At 35.2% G+C, this 10192-nt stretch overlaps 1 protein-coding gene across 4 annotated transcripts in view; it reads left to right on the top strand.

Moving 5' to 3' along the window:
* The window catches only part of LRRC7 (leucine rich repeat containing 7), a 519751-nt gene that overhangs the window by 302330 nt on the left and 207229 nt on the right, over positions 1-10192 (top strand). The window lies entirely within an intron of this gene.

Genomic DNA, 10192 nt, shown 5'->3' with positions numbered 1-10192 from the left:
TTTAGCCCATAAGCGGTCTTGAATTCCTTGACAGTGAAAGGGAACAAATATTTATTTAGTGGATATACTAGGCTCTTTATCCACGAACCTTATTTTATTAAACCTTATAACAGTGTAAGGTATGGCTTGTCATTTTTTTTTAACTGACGAGGAAACTGAGTCTCAGAAATGAAGCAGGGTAGAAAGTGGCAGAACCTGGATTCAAACCCATTTCTCTCTCCTGTGCTCCATAATGTACTGACTTCACTGTTTTACGTACAGATTGGAGTCCTGCTTAAATGATATTTTTAGCAACTTCAAATTATTTGTGCTGATGTTGTTCTTGATTGATTTATCTCCAGGGTACTTGATTAGGAATCAAATCCTATTAATGCCTCTTCTAGATTATAGATATTTGTCACATATGACAAGAATTGCTTATTCTTTTGAGGTGTTTTCCGTTTTAAAAAAAAATACATCAGGGTACGTTTTGGGTTCTGGAATCACAGATTAATCATTCAGTCCTCATAATGATAAATTAAGGAGATGATCAATGAGTTTTATAAGGTTATGAGTGTCAGTTTATTTGTGATAATGTAAGGTTTTGTTCCTGCCTTTAATTTATGGCTGAGTGTCTTTACTATCAATTTTATCTTTCCAACCTTTTAAAATCAAGGTGATTTCTTCTTTAGCATTTCCTAACATACAAGATTGTAAAGGTACCAATACCTCATACAGCAAATGTGTATTACATTTTTCAAAGCTTTCAATAGTAATTTTCTGATCTGCACATTAACCTGGTAAGGAGGGCATAAAAGATATTTTCCATTCAGGTAATAAGAACTTTAATGTTATTTGCCACCATATAAATAATATTCTTAGCCCCACAGACAATGCACTGATTTTTTTGTCAGCTTATGCTATCTATTGGTGTATATTAATTCTATATTATATTTTTTCTTGAGGACAAATGTTTAGAATTGCAATTTTCATTTTAAGTTGATGCTTTGCAGAAGGATTTCACAAAAACTGGTAACGCTTTGAAATATAAATTTTTTCTATGGTAATTACCACAAAATACAGTTAAGTAGTTCAGGATGTTTCTATAGTAATTACTGAACAATGTGCTTTCGGTATTTTTAATATAAGTAAACATAGAAATTACATAGCTTCTAATATCAAAGCATTTGTTACTCTAAGATATTTCTAAATTTACTTTTTTTTTTTTTTATTAATTTATTTATTTATGGCTGTGTTGGGTCTTCGTTTCTGTGCGAGGGCTTCCTCTAGTTGTGGCAAGCGGGGGCCACTCTTCATCGCGGTGCGCGGGCCTCTCACCATCGTGGCCTCTCTTGTTGCAGAGCACAGGCTCCAGACGCGCAGGCTCAGTAGTTGTGGCTCACGGGCCTAGTTGCTCCGCGGCATGTGGGATCTTCCCAGACCAGGGCTCGAACCCGTGTCCCCTGCATTGGCAGGCAGATTCTCAACCACTGCGCCACCAGGGAAGCCCTAAATTTACTTTTTAATATAAAATTGATCATGCTTGAAATCAAACTTTTTTTCTATGTACATAATTGATATACATTTTACTCTTTAGGAAAATAAATAGAAACTGGAAAATTTTTAGGAAAAAGCAGAAGAATGTAATTCTCATCAGTCTTCTCTCTGGATCAACAGGTTTATATGGGCATGTAAAATTGTTAAAAGAAAAAGACTTGGAAATAAAGAGGATTAAAAAAAGCAGTAAATATGGATACATTGAGATGGCAATCTACAAACTGTTGTCCTAGTTTTGTCATTTAGTAATTCTAACAGAAGAGCAAAACAGTATATTCCTTTAATACCAAGCTTAGGGCACAAGAAATAAATGTATTTAACATAGTGACGGAAAACTCAATAAGAGAATGAAAATTAGAATCAAGGAAAACTTGCCCAACATTTATTGAAAACTTACAATTGAGCACTGTACTATGTGTTGAGAATTTCAAAGATACATTGGGTCCTTTCACTGAGTTTTTGGTTCTGTGGAAGAGATATTCTAGCCAAGGAAAATCATGTGCAAAAGCAGGGAGATGAATGGAAACTGATGAATTATGCAAAATCCTAGGAGATTCATTTGTGTTGGATGTATTGGCTTGTGCATATCAAGAGACGGGGTTTGAAAAGTAGAGAAAAGCCTATTCGAGTAGTGTTTTGTATGCCAGTATAATGGTTAGATCAATAAAGAGAAAGAAGCCTAATTCAGAGAATTTTGCAAGGAATACTGGCCATTTAATTTTACCTAATATAGGCACTAGAATTTAACTCTTATGGGTCATATAATTGCTAATATTTATTGAGTTCTAAATTCTTTACATATATTAACTCATTTGGCCCTTACATTAACTCTCTGAAGTAGGTATTAGTACTATCCTTATTTTATAAGTAAGGACACTGAAACATAAAGAAATCACTTACCCAATGTCACAAAGTTGGTAAGGTGAGGTGGAAGGATTCTCTCCCTGGCAGCCTGACTCAGAAGTCCTGTTCTTAATTACCATGGCACAGCAAGGTAGAGTCCACTCAAACTGGACTGAAGTTTTGAGGATATGTGATGATATTTTTTTTTAGAGATTTGACTACATATTGAATTCAGGAAAGTTTTGGTAACATTTGTTAGTAAAGTACACAAATCTTCTTTTTTTAAAAAAAAACAGCTTTATTGAAGTATAATTGATATCTAATAAATTGCACATATTGAAAGTAGCAGTTTGATAAGTTTTGAAACATATATACACCACCAAAAGCATCACCACAGTAAAGATAATGAACATATCCGTCACCCAAAAAAGTTTCCTCATGGCACTGCTTACTCACTCCCCACCCAGGCAAATGCTATTCTGCTTTCTATCACTACAGATTAGTTTGAATTTTCCAGAATTTTATGCAAATGTTATCTTAGAGTATATTATCTTTTTGGGGGGGTCTGGCTTCTTTCAATGAGCATTATTATTTTATTTGTCTATGTTGTAATGGTTATCAATTTTTATTGCTGAACAGCATTCCATTGTATAAATATAGCACAATTTCTTTATCTTTTCCCCTCTTGATGGATATTTGAGTTGAAAGTTTTTTTCCAGTTTTTCTCTGTTACGAGTTGGCTGCTCTGAATGGTCACGTACAAGTCTCTGTATGAATGTTTAAGGAAAGAAGTCAGGCACAAGGAATATATATGATTTCATTTATGTAGAATATAATGTGAGGCAAAACTAGTCTATCTTATCAGAAATTATAATAGTGGTTATCTTTTGGGAGGTAATTAGTGACTAAAAGGGTGGATGAAGGAGACTGCTTTGGGACTCTGAAAGCATTTTGTTTCTTCATCTTGATATTGATTACATGGGTAACCAGTTCAGTATATGAAAATTCAGTGAGCATTACACTTCTGCTACGTACTCTCCTATAGGTATCTTACACTTTGATTAACAGTTAAAGTAAAAGTGAGGCTAGTGAAATCATTTGGTTCAGTCTAGATAATTTTCTATATGTTATCTGGCATGTATGCTTTTTATTTCATAGCTCTTATTAATATTCCAGTTATATACTCCTATAATATCCTTCTTGTACATTCTATACCATTACATTTATACCTTTTACTGTAATTACTATTTTACTGTATGTCTTTCTTGTTAAATTAAAAATTTCTGTAAAAGAAGGTAATATCTAACTTTCTTACCTCCATGTCCATTGTCTGATATGGTTCTTGGTACATAGTAGGTATTCAATGAATACTTGGATGAATGATACATAAGTTTTCTTTCTGGTTTCTTGTGTACCTGCTCCAAGTTTAGCCTCTGAGTCTTCATTATTTGTTTTCTGCTGAAGGTTTTGCTTCCCCTACTGTCTACAAATTATGGGTTATATTGTGTGATATTAAAAGTTTTTCCTCCTAATCTCAATTCTTTGTTTTACCATACATTTTTCAAAATAATAATAACTTCTATTTTTGAGTGTTTACCATGTGCTCTGAGCACTTTACATCTACTAACTTATTTAAGATGCACCATCCAGCAATGTAGATACTCATATTGTTCCCATTTTATGGAGAAACTGAGGCACAAGGATGTTAAATATCTTGCCCAAGGTTATAAGGTCTTGTAAGTGACAGAGTTCATATTTAATCCCAGACAGTCTAAATATGTAAGTCATGATTTTATACAGTATAGTCTTCTGTGTTTATATACACTACATTATGTCATAACATTTCTTCATTTGCTTCAGAACTTGGATAAAATGTTAACTTTCAACAGTGGCTCTCTCTGACTTTATATGAAATAGAAGCTCTCCAGATGCTCTCAGTCGTTCTCACCCTGCTTTATTTTCTTCATAGCACATTTCACCACATGTTATGTTGTACATTTATGTTTATTTCCTTCTCATACATCTCTCCCACTAAAATGGTAGCTCTACAAGGGCAGAGGTTTTATCTGTTTTACTTTTAACTACAGTCTTATATCTTAGAATAAGGCCTAATTCATAGTAGATGCTTAATAAATATTTGTTAAATGAACAAATAAGTGCTTCACAGAATCAACTTACACCATGGCACTTTGGTGCTACAGGGTTGGCAGAGGTTTTTAAAAATCCCTTTAGCAGAGTCACTTCTTGCTTACAATAGAGACCAAAAAGGATCTCTATTGGACAGAAACACAGACACCATAACACATTCCGATTGAACATATCCTGGAAATGGTAACTCAAGAGCATTTCTGAACATGCCAGTATCATGTGAATTTTTATTCTAGGAGCAACTTTGTTCTGGCAAAGGAAGTTTTATTTGTCGTCATATAATTTGCATATTTAAAAGATATCTGCGGCTTCTAAGTGGAGAGTGTGTTATAGAGGGCACAATGGAAGACACAGTAACCAGTTATCGAGGCCATGGAAGTAATTCATGGGAGAAACAAAACTTTGAACTAGAGCTATGACAATGACCATAGAGATGAGAAGAAATAGATTTCAGAGAGAGTAGAATCCATAGAACTTGTGAATAATTAGTCATGGGTTTCTGATTTAGGTAGTATCAACTCATAGGCAGGAAATAGAGGAGGTCTGGGAAGATGACTAATTTTGTTTCCAACATGATAAATTGGAAGTTCATATGGTATATTCAAACCTGTTCAGTAAACAATAAAAAAATTAGACCTGGAACTTAGAAGAGCATCTGTGACTAGAGAGTTCTATTTCGGTCAATCAAATGCTTGAAGTTGCTTAGGGGGCTACTATGTAGAACGTTGTTCCAGTATCAACAGGTTCTTCACTAGCCACACGATAACCAACTCTGCATGATTTAAGCTGAAAGAGACTTTAATGATAGGACATTGAATAAATGAAAGAACGGGCTATAAGACAACCAGTGAAACTTAGAAGAAAGGCAAAAGCAATTTTTAAAAGAACAGTGTGGCATAATACCATCATTGCCACCACTGAATGCTGAATGCCACAGTTTGCACCGGCACCCTGCAAGCACTGGTTACTGACCACTGCTACTGCACCATCACCCTGCAATGTGTTACTCTCGCTGCTGCTGCCTCTGCCGCTCAAGCCGTAATGAATTCTCCTCAGTTAGCTTCTGTGGCGAGAAGGGAGTATGTGTCTGACTTGCATAGCCCCTGGCCCCAGTTCACTGATGCCAGAGAGACTTGAAAACCAGGTATGTGGCTCCTAAAAAGGATGTTGATCCCCAGCAGCCAAAAACCACCATGTACACTCACTCACCAACATTAGGTTTATTCATTGCTGCAGCAAGGGAGGCTGCATACCATGGAAAACCACGGAGCACCTCAGTAAGCGGGAGTTAGGAGGGATTTTAGGTGATTTTGGAGAAGGTTTAAGAATGTGGTTATTTTTCGGGATCAGGTATTCTCTGAAAGTGGGGCATTTGGTTATTGGAGATTTGGGCATTTTTTAACCTTTGAGACCAGGGGAATGGAGGGTAGCTGGAGTTGCCATTGGAGAAGAAGTAGTAATTCCTTATAGTAATAGAAACACAAGGTCTGCTTTTGTCTCTATCCAGGTCTGATTTTGTAGTTGACTTGTCTTTGTTTTATTCCATCATTGTCTGAAGAGTCCTCAACTGATAATTTTGTGAAATTGCTTATGATCAGCAGGGAAATACCATGGTTTGGTGGTAGCAACCAAGCTAGCTACCAGCTGTCAGCTGTCAGGGCTGCTTTTCCCTTTTCAGTAGGTAAGCTTTGCCTCCTACCAAGATTCCTAAAGTGGAAATGACCAAAATGCCAGATGCTGGGCAACCAATTAAAAAATTACCAAGCCTATAATTTCCAAATATTAGGTATTGTATTAGTCAGCTCAGATTGACGTGACTGAGTGGTTTAAACAGCAGGAAATTATTTCTCATAGTTCTGGAGGCTGGAGGCCTAAGATCAAGGTGCTGGCTGATTCTGTCCCCCAGAGAGGGCCCTTTTCCTGGCTAGAAGATTATGCCTTTTTGCTGTATCCTCACATGGCAGGGAAAGAGGGAGCTCTGGTCTCTCTTCCTCTTCTTATAAGGACACTAATCCAATTATGGGAGGTGGGGTCCCACCTTTATGACCTCATCTAAAGCTGATTACCTCCCAAAGGCCCCACCCCCAAATACCATCGCCTTGAGGGTTGGGACTTCAGCATATGAATTTTGAGGGGACACAAACATTCAGTCCATAAGACGTGTCACTTTAAATCAGGGATCAGCAAACTTTTTCCTGCAATAGGCCAAGTGGCAAATATTTAAGTTTTGCAGGCCATAGGGTCTCCATCACAACTACTCAGTCATTGTAGCACAAAAGCAGCCAAAGACAATATGTAAACAAACAAGCATGGCTGTGTTCCAAAAATCTTTATTTATGGACACTGAAAAATTTGAATTTCATATCATTTTCATGCCATGAAATATTATTCTTCTTTTGATTTTTTTCAACTATTTAAAAATATAAAAACTATTCCTAATTTGTAAACTATATAACAACAAGCAGTGGACCAGATTTGGCCTGCAGGCCATAGTCTGAAAACCCCTGCTCTAACTAAGAAGTGATATTATTGATGAGTCGGTTGCCTGTGAACTGATATGAAGAGAGAAGACCAAGTGGTGTTGATTAGTTCAAAAGAACACATCATGTGGAATTAGAAGTCACCATAACAGAGATTCCATTACTTCTGGGTCCTTATTGTAAATCTCAGAATCCATGTCTATTTTAATAGCTCTTAAATTAGGAGATAGTGACAGACTCTACCTACTACTTCACTGATGTTCTAGGAAAGCTTCTTTACATAGAATTTTTTTATTTCCTTTTATTTGGATACATTAGGACTCACTTACAGTTAGTTTTTTTTTCATTTTTTCCCAATTTTATCAAGATATAATTGAAGTACATCACTGTATAAGTTTAAAGTGTACAACATAATGGCTTGAGATATATATATATATATATATATATATATATAGTGAAGTGATTACTGCAATAAGTTTAATTAGCAACCATTATCTCATTTAGATGCAATAAAAATAAAAAGTAAAAAAAGAAAAAGAAATTTGTTTTCTTATGATGAGAATGCTTAGGATTTCCTCTCAACAGCTTTCATATATATCATACAGCAGTGTTACCTGTAGTCATCATGTTGTACATTACATCCCTTACATAGATTTTTAAATATTATTTCTATTGCTCAGCTTCGCATGAGAGACTTCATATTAGTTGCATACAAACCAAAAGCTTTGGTATTTTTTTGATCTATAAAAATTATAACAGTTTATTTGGTAATATATTCTTTTGATAACCTAATACTTTTCAAGAGGCAAAACCATAACAAATATTTTCCCCAGTAATTGCTCCTCATAAAAATTGAATTATTCTCAATTGTATTTTTTAATCTGAGAAGTCCTCTGAGATATATTTAAAAGGGCTAAATTTAGTCTCATGACCTCCAAAGATAAATCTACCAGAGAATGGCTCCCATTAGAGAACCTAGCTCATTTAGGACACTATAAATGGCTGTAGATTATAATAGGTGTAGGGGTTTTGCAGGCAATAAAATCAGAAAGGTAAACTGATGTCAAATTATAATTTCCTTGAATGCAATGTTGAGGAATTTGGACCTTTTCCTGAAATAATTTGATTTCTGAGCCCAGAAATGACATGACCAAATTATTTGGGGGATTACTCTTGTGACAATGATAAGTATGGATTGGAAGAAGCTGAAACTGGAAGCAGGCAGACTAGCAAAGAAGCTGTTACAAGGCCTGGGTCACCATAGTCCAAGAAGTAAAAGAGGTGAAACCAAGAAGTAAGTAAACTAACAAGTGAGAGGAGCTAAGGGACTCTTCATCTCTTAAACCCTAATTCTAGTATTATTTGATATGAAGCCTTCTTTGGGTCAGGCAGAGAGGATGAAAAGAGAATATATATTCAAGACGTATAACAGAGGTAGAATAAACAGGTGCTTGTAATTGACTAATTTGGAAGGTGATAGAGAAAAAACAAGTTTAGAATAGCTTCCAAGTTTCTATTTTAGGCTACAAGGGAGGTAGTGGTAACATTCATCAAAATAGGAAATAGAGAAGTAAGAGGCAAGTTCTTTCTACCATTGCTTTATTGGGACAATCAATCCTTCCTTTCCTTAAAGGGACTTGGGCTCCATCTTCTTATTTTGGCACTGATGGTTCTCCATCCGCAAGACCTGTGAGCTCTGCTCACAGTGTGAAGGTCCAGTTTGCCCTGGGAACATAACCCACTGTGGCCTGACAGGGGAATAATTCTCTTAACCAGTCTTCTCCATGAGTGATCTGCTTTGAGAAAGAACTTTCTGTCTTCTTTGGGCTTTAACGCTAAGGAAACAAAGAAGTCCTCTGAGTCCCTTCATGTTGCTGAGAATTTTATTGAGAAAATACTTTTCTATTTCCCGAACATGTCGAATACTTTAATACCTAGGAGAATGCTGATGCTCGTGTCATTTTCCTTGCTTGAAAATCCCTTTCTGCCTTCTCCATCTGGTGAACTCTTCACCTCATAACCCCTAATTTCAATATTATCTGATATGATGCCATCTCTGGGTCAGTTCCTGAATTACAAGTTCTCAAAACATGACGTCTTCTGGGTAGCATGAATCCCAGGCATAATAAATTAACACATTAATTTCAAAATCACTTAATTTCTTAATTTTCTGATAGAATATAAGCTCCATCAGGGCAGGGACTGTGTTTTGTTGCGTAAATCCTTGAATTACTGTTAAACACATAATAAAAATCTCATATTATCCATTATTATTGTTAATTGTACGTTTTTATGTCCACTTCACTAAGTTGTGAGGTACCTGAAGGAAGTGACCACATCTTAGTGCCAGCCCTTAGCCTAGCCATCTGATATGTGCTCAAGAGATGTTTGTTATATTAATCAAAGAATTGTTTGGTTAATGAATTTAAAAGACATAATTTACAAGGAATTTGTAAAATGAAGTATCAGGGTGGTACAAAAGTAAGATAGTCAACTTGCTATTTTGTCTACAATGATAATGATGATATGAAGAATCAGACCTTTCTTCCTCTTTGGGCAGTTAGCTCAGTGTTTTGTAACATTGACAAAAAGTTAATCTTTCCTCAGTAAAATTCAGGTTCAGAAATATTTTTTTGACAGTATGTTGAGAATCAATGGCTGAACTTATGACTTTTTTAAAGCAAGATTGCCTTTATATAAATATAATTACCCATAAGAAATAATGCTATTAGAATTCAATGTCTTTTACAGTTCTTTGATTGAAATGAGCTTTCATTATGAGGCACATTTCACAATGGTCTCATCTAGAGTTGATTTTTTACCCATTGTTCTATTTGGTTTCTATTGTACAGTCCGTTATTTCTGATTGCTATCCTATTATATTTTATTTCACAACTTCTAAGTACTGATTGTTATAATCATATTTTAGCATGATAGTCTTTATGCCAATTTATATCCATGGGGAAAAAATTAGTCCTGGTTAAGACCACTCAAAAAGTTATCCTAAGTGAAATTTGTTCCTAAATTGCTATTTTAAGTGAACATATGCAGCTAAAAGCACATATCATTCCAATTATTAAATAAAAGCTAATTTTATTTCTATGTATTGATAGACACTATGAAAAAATATACCAGTAATGTAGGTTTTAGCATTCAAATACTAAGGGAAGAATCTCTAGTAATAA

Source organism: Balaenoptera borealis (genome assembly GCF_965194805.1).
Source record: "Balaenoptera borealis genome assembly, chromosome: 1".
Classification (NCBI taxonomy): Eukaryota; Metazoa; Chordata; class Mammalia; order Artiodactyla; family Balaenopteridae; genus Balaenoptera; species Balaenoptera borealis.
This window is presented reverse-complemented; position numbering and strand designations above follow the sequence as displayed.